This window comes from Accipiter gentilis, chromosome 10 (assembly GCF_929443795.1).
Source record: "Accipiter gentilis chromosome 10, bAccGen1.1, whole genome shotgun sequence".
Lineage (NCBI taxonomy): Eukaryota > Metazoa > Chordata > Aves > Accipitriformes > Accipitridae > Astur > Astur gentilis.
In genome coordinates, this window is record NC_064889.1 from 8,382,427 (window position 1) to 8,395,015 (window position 12,589).

The window sequence follows — 12,589 nt, forward strand, 5'->3', positions numbered from 1 at the left end:
ATGATCTGCAGTTAATACTGCAACAAAATTAATCAGATAATCTTTACTATGTGTCCAGGCAGTCAAGAGAAGTCCTTTTGACAAAAAAATTGTTTTATATAGTAGTTTGTATTGTCTAATTTTTATCACTGACATTTCCATTTATACACCAGTGCTTACCTAAATAAAAAAATCCATGCACATGAAATCTACCTCAATTATTATTTTGAAAGAAAAAGAAATCAAACAGCACTAACCTATTTTAATGCCACTCAAAATGTTGTCAATTTGAAATGCTTCAAAAATGACTGCTCTCAGCTCTACAATCATGTGGAAAAAGCAGAGTTTATATCCAATGTGATCATTGACACTTCAAACAAATGCTTTCTGAATAGAATTTTGACTACATAAGCCAGATTTAAAACTTGCAACTACCTCAGACATACAAGTTTAATTTTCCTTCCAACATATTCTCTGACGAAGCAAAAACTGAAACTTTTTAAAATTACCTAATAAAATACTGATTCTCAAAAATGTTCCATGGCAATAGCAGAACATAGTTAGATTGGGAAAGAAGACATTTTTCTCAATTAGTTTTGTATATAACAAACCAATCCATAGTTAAACAAAACAGCCAGCTAAATCAGTAAATAGAAATTAATATATTAAAAAAAAAGTGAGTAGTCTAGTAACTTTAAAACAAATCTACATAAGACTGAATTTATACTCCCATAGCAATGGCATTAATAGGGTCCTCCATATAAACAATATATCACTTTTTGCAAGTGTCACATTGCTGGAAGGATTCACCTCCATGGAAGTGTCAGTGCAATGTTGCTACTCCATATAAATTAACCTTCCATAACATCAGTAGCAGAATACCCTGAGGAAATAAAAGCTCATGTTGTTCTGCTGACAAGGACAGGCATCAAAAGGCTATGCGAGCAGCCCTTCCTGGCAGTAGCATAATTAGAGAGAAGCAGGTTGTAAAGGTCAAATACACAGATATTTTGCATCTGTCTTTCCCAAAACATTAATAGCAATTAACTACTATGTGCAATTATTCTTATTAATGAACAATTGTGTGGTCTCTCTGAAAGCTATCACACCAGAATACTTTTACTTTCATCATTAAGGAAGAAGGTTTCTGTCAGGTAAGCAAGGTCAGCAAGCCACAACTGCTAAATTATATCAACAGTACCTGAGCATCTTCAGTATCAGACAGTTTGTAAGGCAAGACTTCAATGTGGACAGTGGTTTTTCCAAATTTGATTCTAATATAACCTCATTATAGTTTTGGCTGTTTAAAGAAAAAATGCACACACATCTCTATGGAGATCCATCAATACATGAACTTTAAAATTTCTAAGACCTTCATTCATATATCTGCGGCAGAACTGAATCCATAAGGTTTTGTGAGATTTTATAGCATCTGTAGTAAGGAAACCCAAACACTCGGATCACAGGCATGCCTAACTCAGGTTCTAAATTGCAATTCACCTGGCAAACAAATCCCACTGAAACCAAAGTATTTTTCTTCAACAAGCACAGGATATTTAGATTCTCTTTGGATAAAGGTGCATTTCCTTCCATCTGTTGCACAAACGAAACTGAAATCACATGAGTTTTGATTGTATAAAGAATGAGGTATCCATCCCCAACTCCATCACCTCCCCAAAATACTTTATATTAGTTCATGCAAATATTTATTCTACTTTTAAATAAAAACATTTCAAATGCAATTCATCTCATCTAAAATAAATTTCTGAAGTTACTGTTTCCTCACCATTCTAAAACAAAAGACAAAGTTTAACAAATACTTTCCAAGCTGCCCAACTAGCCAGCTCCAGTGATCCCATACAGATGCAGCTTTACTCCAGTTATCCAAATCAGAGGATGAAAAACATATAGTCATCAGCTTTGCCTTTACATACATGGATAAAACAAACACATCGAATTATAATTTTCTTTTCCTAGATAGAAACAGAATTTAATTTTTATGTTATTATAGCATATACTGTTTATGATAGAAGAAAATCCTATATTGACAGGACATGGGAAATTACACAACAAGATGTTTCTATTTACCTGTTCTGAAGAACAGTTCAATTAAAAGCTGATGACCATTAAAAAAAGACCTGATCGGCAGAGGGATGGTCTACACTGACTAAGATCTGCAGAGCAGCATCGAATTGCCAGCTCTCCCTCCCAGGCTGCCTTTCCTACATGACTCAGCAGCGTGGGCAGATTTCTCATTTCTCCACTCTGACACTAGGACCACTCCAACTCTCTAGACCCCAGGAGTGGCCTGTCCAACACAGGAGCTTTTCTTACTTTCCTAAGGTAAGCTCTAACCAACATGTTTTTGCTCTACAAACCCTAATGGAGGGGACTGGCTATAATGTTGATTACATGAGGCAGAACTGTTTGCTACTGGCAACACTAACCCAGAGTTGCTCACTGGGCCCTGTTAACAGGAGTTCACTCCTCCCTTCCCCACCCACACAATCCCTATACTATACTGCACTGCTGACATGTTTCTGTATCTGTGTGAATGTCCATATACATTTCTTTAGCTCTGTGCATATGTAAGTTTCTCTTCCTCCATTCTGTCTATACACAAGTGAAAACTTAGCAGGGTAAGGGGAACAACAAAAGGGGGAGGGCAGATAGACTGCCTATGTTATGTATCTCTAATTTTTGCCACTTTAGTATTAGAGAAAATATACAATGTCTTGAGCCATTCTCTATAGGTCCTTTTTATTGTTGTATCTACTTTTACATGCAAGGACCATTCTAGCAAAAGGTAGTCTGGTTTTTGCTGTTTTCTCTACTGTCTGAAAAAGTAATGGAGAAAACCAGTATATGTTTTCCTATTGCAAATAAAGCTCTGTTAACAAGAAGCAAATATTTTGTTTTTCCAGTCAAATGCAAATACTGGTTCTCTACTGTTGTTCTTATGCATATAGAAGATTAACATACACTATCCTGTATTTCCAACTTTTCTAGTACTATGCCAGAAAGCATGAACATTTTCCTCTTGATTCCTGATAGCTGTCACTCATTTATATTAAAAAGCAAATCCCTACATACATAAAATGCTGGTATGACTATACAGATTATAATATAAATAAAACCCAAGCAGTTACAATATAGCTTTACAGGTTTTAAAAATTTCAGTAGTGGATATTACAATAAAGCTTTTTTTGGAAATCATACAGCAAAACCACAGAGAGAGAAAGAAAGATTGGTAACTTCACGATACATTTATCTCTGTATTTAGAAGTACACTTGAAAACATGTCTATGCTGTGGTCACTTTTACTACCCTAAACTGCAGGTCTTTTCAAACAGAATAAAGCCACTGAATTATTCTGATGGGCTGAATTTTCATAAAAAATGCCAAGTTAAAAGAAATGAGATCTACTAATCCATCTACAACTCAAATGGAAATAAAAATATGTCAACAAATTGACTTTTAAATTACATTGCTCTTCAAGGAGACCAAACATGGTAGCAGTATTTGTAAGCAAGCTATGCTGATGACCAAACACAGCAGCTGAAGAGAGATCAAAGTAAATCAAAAGACTGAATTGCTTTTTCTCTTAACCAGCTTTCAATATTGTAATGTGTCGTGGTTTAACCCCAGCCAGCAACTAAGCACCACGCAGCCGCTCACTCACTTTCCCCCCACCCAGTGGGATGGGGGACAAAATCAGGAAAAGAAGTAAAACTCGTGGGTTGAGATAACGGTTTAAAAGAACAGAAAAGAAGAAACTAAGAATGATAATACTAATAAAATGACAGCAGTAATAACAGAAGGATCAGAATATACAAATGATGAAAAGTGCAACTGCTCACCACCTGCCAATCGACACACAGTTAATCCCCGAGCAGCGATCCCCATGCCCCCACTCCCCCCAGTTTATACACTGGGCATGACGTCACACGGTATGGAATACCCCCTTGACCACTTTGGGTCAGCTGCCCTGTCCCCTCCCAACTTCTGGTGCCCCTCCAGCTTTCTCACTGGCTGGGCATGAGAAGCTGAAAAATCCTTGACTTTAGCCTAAACACTACTTAGCAACAACTGAAAACATCAGTGTTATCAACATTCTTCTCATACCTACCTCAAAAACATAGCACTATGCCACTCCTAGGAAGACAATTAACTCTATCCCAGCTGAAACCAGGACATAATGCCATGGAAATCAGCAAAGAGGAAACACCTGGAAAATCACAGGTTAAAAAAAGCTAAGAGACTGCTTCTGACTGTGCTGCCCATGTCCCTTTCCCTGACATAGTGGGAACCAAAATTACAGGAGCTCAAAGGATTTGGTATCTTCATGGGCCTCTGTTGAATAAAGCTACTATTGCAGCAATTCAGAGGCAGCAGTTGATTCGCATTTCACTGCCACACGCAACCAGGGAGTTCAAGGCTGTGGAATACTCTGAGAGGACAATTTTCATTGCTTACTGTCTTTGAACAGAAAAGACATCCTTCTCCTTCCCCTCCCCTTTTTGGAGGTGGCTCTATTTGATCACATATAGCACTGCCCTGAAGAGCATGACTGTATCAAGATTAAATTCTGGCCAGTTCAGAAGATAAGAACTTCTTTTGGGGTGGTGGTTGGTTTTTTGTTTCTTTGATAGAGTTTGCAGAGCCTGTTTAGCTTATCCCTCCCCACCCCCAAAAGAGATAAGATTCTTTGCTTCTAGTGAATAAAAGTCACATACTTACTAGAAAATTTATATGTAACCATAAAACATTTGAAAACAAACACATGTAGGAGAAGCTAAATTAAAGAGTGTTGCTTACTATGTTTCTTCAGATGCTAGGATGTACTGTCTCTTTTCATGAGCACAAAATAGATACATACGATTTAGAAATAAGCATCTGACAACATAGATATGGATAATTTGTTATGACTGCTGCTCATGGCTATATAAAAACTACTGTATGGTAGAAAACCAATCACTGCCTGATTCTATGTAACATTAGATCCCGTATTTTAAAAAGTGTCAAAATGCTTTTGCATTTCTACTTTTGAATAGATATACCTATATTATTTATAGATACCAGTCTTTTCCTTTCCTAACATGAAACAGTACTGTGACAATGATGAAGAGATTGAACAGATCCTTTTGAATTAAAATCCTAATAATAAATGAAATATGATAAAATGCAGAAAAACTTTTTTCTATTCTGAACAGTGTTTCACTGCATATCTAGAGACAAACTATACAGTTTCACCTGTATATTATTATTTTATTTTATTCATATTATTTTATGGTGTAGAAATAGAAAGCATAGCATCCAACTGAGTGTGGTCTATTTCTGTTTGCATTATTATAGATTTGTGCAGCTTCTCTACCCAAAGATTTTGCAACACTAAGCAACTAAAATGTTGAACCATAAAGGTAAGTTTTCTCAGTCTGGGATCCAGGTAACTCTGCTAAGTCATTTTAAGTCATCAGTTTAAAGTCTTCAGCAATGATTATGCTTTATAAACTGTAAATAAACAGGGATCAACTGAGTTCAGTGGAAGTCTAATCTAAGAGCTGTAGGAATTTAGTAGGAAATGAATCACAGATATCAAAATAGCTTTTGCTTCTATTATCAATCTGCTTCTACATTACGCTGTGTGTAATCACTTTTGTATTAGTACTCTAGAAGGCAGAGATGCCAAAATTAATAGAAATGTGAAAAATTATTACAAGAAGTTGGTTTTGCATGTATTTTTTCAACAGATGTATTTACAATTTTAAAACATATTGACTCCTTGACTCTCAAAGCTCATATATGGCTTCTTTTGACTTTGGAAACACTTCAGTGCTTCCAAAATTCTTGAGACTACATCAACTATCAGGGGCCGAAGTACTGATATTTCATTTTTGTAATCTGAAAACTAAAAATATCATCATTTATCTCTCCATCATCTCCACACAATTTGTGATAAAGTGCAATGAATTGTCTTAGTACTTTTTACTGTATTTATAAACCTCTACAGCTGTTAATGAAACTGCTGGAATTGAAACAAATTCATTTTTGAATATTCAGCATCAAATTATTAATCTTACTTCTTTAAAAAAATCAACCAACCAACCAACCAAAACACACCAAAACCCCCACTAATCTCTCCCTCTACAGGTTTTTTTTTCTCCCGAGTCCCTCAAACATTTCACATTTGTTACTAACTGTCTCAAACTCCTTTTCTTTATGTTGTGAATGGGTTTGTTCTTGTGGTAAAATCCTTTTTTTTGGTCATTATCATTCATATGCAAAAAATGGAAGTACAGGGTTTTACTTGCCGTAATACCAAGAGTAATAATAAATTTAAGGTATCTTACATTTAATGTTCACTCTACTTGGAGAATTAGGAGCTTGCTTTCCTTCAGCAGTTTTCTCCACTTGATGTGTCTGCCTGCACTTTCATGAAATATCACTCAAGAAAGTAAACAATATGATCTTGCTGCACATCTCAAATGTTTTACAAAATACACATTAACAACCAGATCTGTTCCTTTTTATGTGAAATGAGTGACTCATTTTTTAGTCTTTTAACATTTCTATACTTGTATCTATGCCCCAAAATGCTCTTGTGCTGATAAGGTTGAACAAACATTTCTTATTCATCTTGTAAAATGCATTTAGCCATAGTCATGCCTAAAATATAAAGTTATAAGCAACTCTCAGGGTTGAAGGGTAGTTAATTCTTTCATTCCTTATGGCTTTATGGTCAGAAGCTACACATGGTAAAATGAAGAACAGGAAAGGGACTTAAATATCCATAACCTGAAAAAATTACTCAACACTGAAAGGAAAGCTACTTATGGAAGCAAAGGTAAATAATGTGATGTTTCCAGCATATAAACAAAAAGTGAACAATAAAGATGACTGCAGACTTATAAAGAATGAACTAAGTATTTTACTGAAAGACAGATAGGGACATCCCTAAACAAAACCAATTTATTTTCTTCAGTGCTTACAAAGGCAGATGTCAGAAACCAAGACTAATTTACCAAGGAGGAAAGAAGAAATGCTGAAGGAAACCAGACTCACACCAAGAAAGAGTTGAAGAAATTAGACTGTGCAAAGACTGCCAAAAATTCCAGGACCAGATGTGACGCAGCCTGCATTTTTAAAAGAAGGAGCAAATGGGATTGAAGAACCATTAGCAGATATATTTAGAAAGCATGTAAGAACAGGGGAATTGCTGATGGACTGAAGAGAGGCAAATGTAGCACCCATACCATACTCTTCGTTGTAAGCAGCAGCAATGATACTGGAACTGTGACAGTTTCCTATTGCATGGTACTGTGCTAGCATTAACTGCTGCCATGGCAACACAATGCAATGGGAGCAGATGGGGAGTAGAAGGGTCTATTTAAGGGTAATTAAGACACGCTTGTTTAAAAAGGGGCAAGTGTGATGCCCCAGCAGGCTTTATCTGCTCTTCAGGAAAAGCTGCTTGTGGTCTTTTAAAATTTTGCCACTGGGGAGAACTAATTAGCAGATGGATGCTCAACAGAGGAGTCTAGATTCTGACATGGGTGATGGCTGGTGGCAGCTGGGCCCAGGAACAGGCAGCTTTTGTAGAAAGGGTAACAGAGAGATGCAGACAGACAGACCCAGGCAAGGAAAAGCTGTAAGAAGTGCTAAGCTGTAAAGGGGACATAGAATTTTCATTCTAAATAGATGCTTCACTGTCACACCTTTTCTCCCCCTTTATAAAGATTTCTTTGATTCACTTGCTCTGTTTTCACCTCAAGTGTTGTTTCTTTATCTCCCAGTTCACAGCTTTACTGGGTCATTCTCCACTTTTTTCCTTCTTCTGTCAGGTACATTCTAACAAAATGGCACTGCGGGTAGGTTTTTCTGTCAGTTGTTTCCATATACTAAAGAAGAAAGAAGGGAATAGGCAGCCTTAGGAAAAAAAAAAAAAAACAAACCCGCAGCAATAGGTGAGACAGTGTGCTGTTAAAAATCTAAATGTTTATGTTAATCTGCATGCAAAAAGCAATTTGGGACATGAATCATGAATGTAATCAGAATTCACACACACTCTAACTGCAAACTTTGAAGACCACACTTTCCAGATCCCCTACTCAATCCAACAAGAGGCATTAATTCACAGCCTAAACCAGCAGTTCATACACTGGGAAAACATCTCTCAGGACAGGGGACACTGGTGGAATTTCCAGCCAACCTCTGATTTCCCCACTTCACACACACATAAAAGCATTTCTTTTTGGCAACTAAAAGTTGCACTAAAGCCGAACAGTTACGCTTGGTAATAGGAAGACTGGAGAAATGCAAGACCAACAGCTTAACTAAGAGGAAATGAGTCATTAACAGGGTCCCAAACTATTAAAGATTCAGAAAAGGCCCATTCTAGAAAGAAAACAAAACAAAACTGTCAGAAGCCTCAGATTCAAGGCACAAACATCTATCAAGAGGATTCAGATAGGAAAGCTAATCATATTTGACAAACTACTTTCTAGTCACCCAAAGTCACTCCCTGTCTAGGAGAAACTCCATTTGTGATCCACGTATAGCATCAGAAAAGGCCTCAGAAGGCCACCAGAAATGGCATCCAGAGGTTGTAGCACTTTAACCCAAGAATAAAATTAAGCTTAACCGCACTGTTAGAGTTTTGGAGAAAACAACATTTATTGCACTGTGTTAATGCATAGTAAATAAAGTACTGTATGCTATTAATTTCCACAGACTGATCACAAATATCAAAGTTTAAGCAGGACTGTGCAAGTGTGGTTGATCAGATAACTTCTGTTTTCTGAGTAAGTGCGCAAACACCACTAGGGCACATTCCTGCATATGCACATCTAAAATTACATGCATCTTTTACAAACAGCTTTGAAATCTACTTTCTGAGAAGTGCTCCAGTGAAATCTGATCACTTGAATCTTCACAGCAAAACAAAACACAAAAACCAGCACCAGTACAGCCCAAACTAGTCACTAAATATAGCGTATCTGTATAAAATATTTATAATTTTTACCTAGTTATGTTATTCATCAAGGCAATTTACATAACAAAACCCTAAGGAATCCCCATTTGTTTCTCATAATGTTGGTTATTTCGTCAAGTATTTGGAAATGAAGATTTACACAGAACATAAGAATACCCTAATGAAAGAGAAAGAGGAAACACTGTGGTTGTCCCGCCACTACTGAAACTTCAACTGCTGCCAGAAGCTGAAGAAAGAAAAAAATTTGAAAGATCTGCAACCAACTTTTGTGCGAATGGCTCATTCATGATGTGACTAAGGATGCCTAAAGCAGACTTGTTCAGTTGCAGTTCTGTTCCTATTCTTTCCTATTCCTCTTCAGCTGCTCTTTTCACTAAAGTCTCCAGTCCAGGAACAGCATTCAGTAAATTAAAAATGCCCTCCTTGGAGCATCTGAACACTTACTGACCCAAATTTGACAAGAGAAGACACACAAGAGATCCATAGCTTCTGCCATGCATTTCACATAGGGTGCTGGAATGTAGCCAGATAAATGGCAAGTACTCACATTCCTCTCCAGAAGTCTTCTACAGATCACTGTCACAGTTACTAGAACCAGGGTAGAAAAGGCACATATATCCTCAGAAGAAAGGAAGGAAGGAGCAGGAATGAAAGAATGACAGTTACTGGCTGACTGAAAAGGCCCCAAAATCTGCTATTCATTAGCCTGGTTTGGTGGAAAATTGTTATCTTTAAATAAGGAAAGAGAATTTACTACCAAATAAATAAATAAATAAATAAATCCTTCAAGTTTAACTACTCTGAGAATCTGCTTGGAATAACTAACACACACATACAGAAGCAGCTTTGACAGAAATAGAAATATATTTTAAATCTCCTTTGAAGTTGATGTAAACTGGAATAGTTATCAATAAATAAATACACTAACCTCATTTGTAGATACTGTCTCACAAACTTTTGGTATAACTACAGTCACACTGCAGTAGTATGCAGAGACAGCTGATCTAGTTTGGTTGCCAGAGCAGTATAGCCATGTTAGTGCTATATAGAACTAGCCCTCAGTGAAGGGGAGAAGAGGAAGGGAAGAGACAAAGAAAACTTAACTACGTCCCAACTACAGGAAAAGATTATTTACAGCTCACACTTTCTTCACTGAAGTCATTCAAACCAAAGATGTAAATATATTTTAAGTCTGGATTAATTAGTTATGGTGCTTATGGCACTATATTTAAAAATCACACCGAAAAATCAGAGATTCCATTGCATGATTTCTTACTGACATGCTTTTAATTCACTCCTCTCTGCTCTTCTAGGTCCTTTTCTTCTCAACAGCTTTTGATCTCAGTCTCCCTCATGTTGCCAGGCTCAGATTTTAATTCCTCCTTCCCATTCTAGTCCTCTGCCTTTCTCTTCCCCTTGATTTAGCATTCAGCTCCTCTGAATTTGAGTATTTTCCTTCCTTGCTCCTAGAAAAGAGGTCAAAACCACTCTGCTCTCAATTTCAAAGACTGGGTTCACACTCCAGTCCACAACAGCTCTGAGCAAAATTTACAACTTTATATTAGAAGAGCTACTTTGTGAACCAGCATTGGATTTGCTTTGCAAGTAGAAGCAATTACAGCTTTCCAAGTTTCTTTTTGAAAGCAAGCAATACTCAGCATTCAGCCACATCCCAATTTATCAGAAACTTTGCAAAACTCTGGTATGTAAGATGTAGTTGTTTTTACCCAGTGTTTTGTTAACCTTTAAACTAATGCTTCAGCCTCAAAGACGACTGTTTGTCTAATAGCAGGGTTCCTAATGAACACCTTGATCAACAAATTCAAAGTATACGCATGCTGAAACACTACTGCAGAATGATCAAGGGATACGTTAAAGCAGAGTGATATTCTGCATCTCATCTCAGCATCACACAAGTATCAAAGCCAACAATGACATACAAGGTGACGGATGCCTTTAGACTCTTCCATTCCCCCAGTGTGTGCATTTTTTCACTTGTTTTTCTTTTACAGTCTTGACCCATTTATGCTAACATTGCCTGTCCACTAGATTATCTATTCATTCCAGCTGTCAGAACCAAATCTCAGGAGGGGGGAAATAACCACACCACCTTTTTTTTTTTTCTTTTTTTTTTTTCTTCTTTAATTCAAATTTTTCAGATTTCAGTACTTTTCACAGGACTTCTAGAAAGAAAATCTCTCATTTTGCAACAAACTACCAAGCTGGCCCAAGACGAATGTTTTCTAACAAAGTCAGTTCAGTATTTGACTGATTCTTACCACAGGTGCAGTCTGAGACCTTGCACAGCAGTTCATCCTTGTGCCTGATGTGCAGGTTGAACTGCTGCTATTTAGAATTACTCTTATTTTTCTTAAATTGTGAAAATCCTATCTGCTTATTAAAAAAAAAAAAAGAAGAAAAAAAAGCATGAAGTAATGGTTTATTTGAAGGGATAATGTGTTGAAAACAGAACGTCCCCTTCTATTTAAGCCCAAAGAAAGAAATAAGAAAATGCCCTGGAAAACAAATGTACAGACCAGATTTTTGAGCCTTTATACCCAGGCTAATTACTAAAGGTAGATGCACAGATTTGCATGTTCACTGATACATGGAACTGTATCTGGAATGCAGATTTACAGGAAATGCTTTTAAATAGCTATTCTAAGTAATCAAGATCACTTATTAATAAGTATTGTGTTGTGTTCACTGACATTCACAGACATTAGAAAAATACGCTTCTGTTCCTTGAAAAAAAATAATACTAAATCTATCAGTTTATTGTAAAAGCTTTCAGCTAGAAATGTAAAAATATTTTTCTAGGACCCAAATGCCAGATGGCAACAGCTTTCTACTCAATTCAGAGGCTGAATTAATCTCCTTACCACAAACAGATTTGCAATTACCATAGACTGTAACAGAAAAATAATCTCACTGCAGAGTTTAAAGTTTTGTACAAGGTAATTCAACCTCAGGAGCTATACAAGCTCTCTGCCAATTTTCAGACACTTCCATAAACCACGAGGAAACAAATTCCTATTTTAACACAGCATTTTAACCTTAAGCAGTGGTACTGACACAGCCAGCACTTAGTTTCCAAATAAGGGACTCTTAAAAGATTTCCCCAAACCACTAGAAATTCTCTGAGATTTCTTAATTAAAAATACAGAAAGCTTAATGAGGAAACATCTGAAATATATGGAAAATACTTTTCAAAATTAATGTATAAACAATTTAAATATCTCCTTTGCCCAGGTGTCTCCTCTGGTAAATGTAAATACTGGTTTGATAACAGACACTGATTCCTTGTATATATAAAGCATTTTGGCAACACAAGCAACCGATGGCTAGGTGGTAACCAATAAAATTCAGATAAGCAAACAAAATCTGGTGAATCCTTCAGATAATTAAGCCATGCAAAGACACTTTAGCATGAGAGCTTCTATGTGTAATTAAATTTCTGCACATTAACATCACAGTAAAATTTCCTTAGTGCGTACACATTTGTGAATCTTCTACTGAATATATAATACAAAACACCACTCATGCTAATATCTTGGAAATACACAACTATTCTCAGTTTTTAACTTTGGTTCCAAGGTGTTAAACCATGCAACCACC

General features: G+C 36.5%; 1 protein-coding gene across 5 annotated transcripts in view; it reads right to left on the bottom strand.

The window, feature by feature from the left end:
- The window catches only part of ENTREP2 (endosomal transmembrane epsin interactor 2), a 179,865-nt gene that overhangs the window by 96,577 nt on the left and 70,699 nt on the right, over positions 1 to 12,589 (bottom strand). Inside the window, exon 1 of one of the 5 annotated variants that reach the window (XR_007507564.1) lies at positions 2,068 to 2,113. The exons of the other annotated variants lie outside the window; for them this stretch is intronic. The gene's annotated coding sequence lies outside the window, so the exon portion shown is untranslated. Of the gene's footprint in view, positions 1 to 2,067; positions 2,114 to 12,589 lie in introns of those variants that run through there. 5 annotated transcript variants of the gene reach the window in all.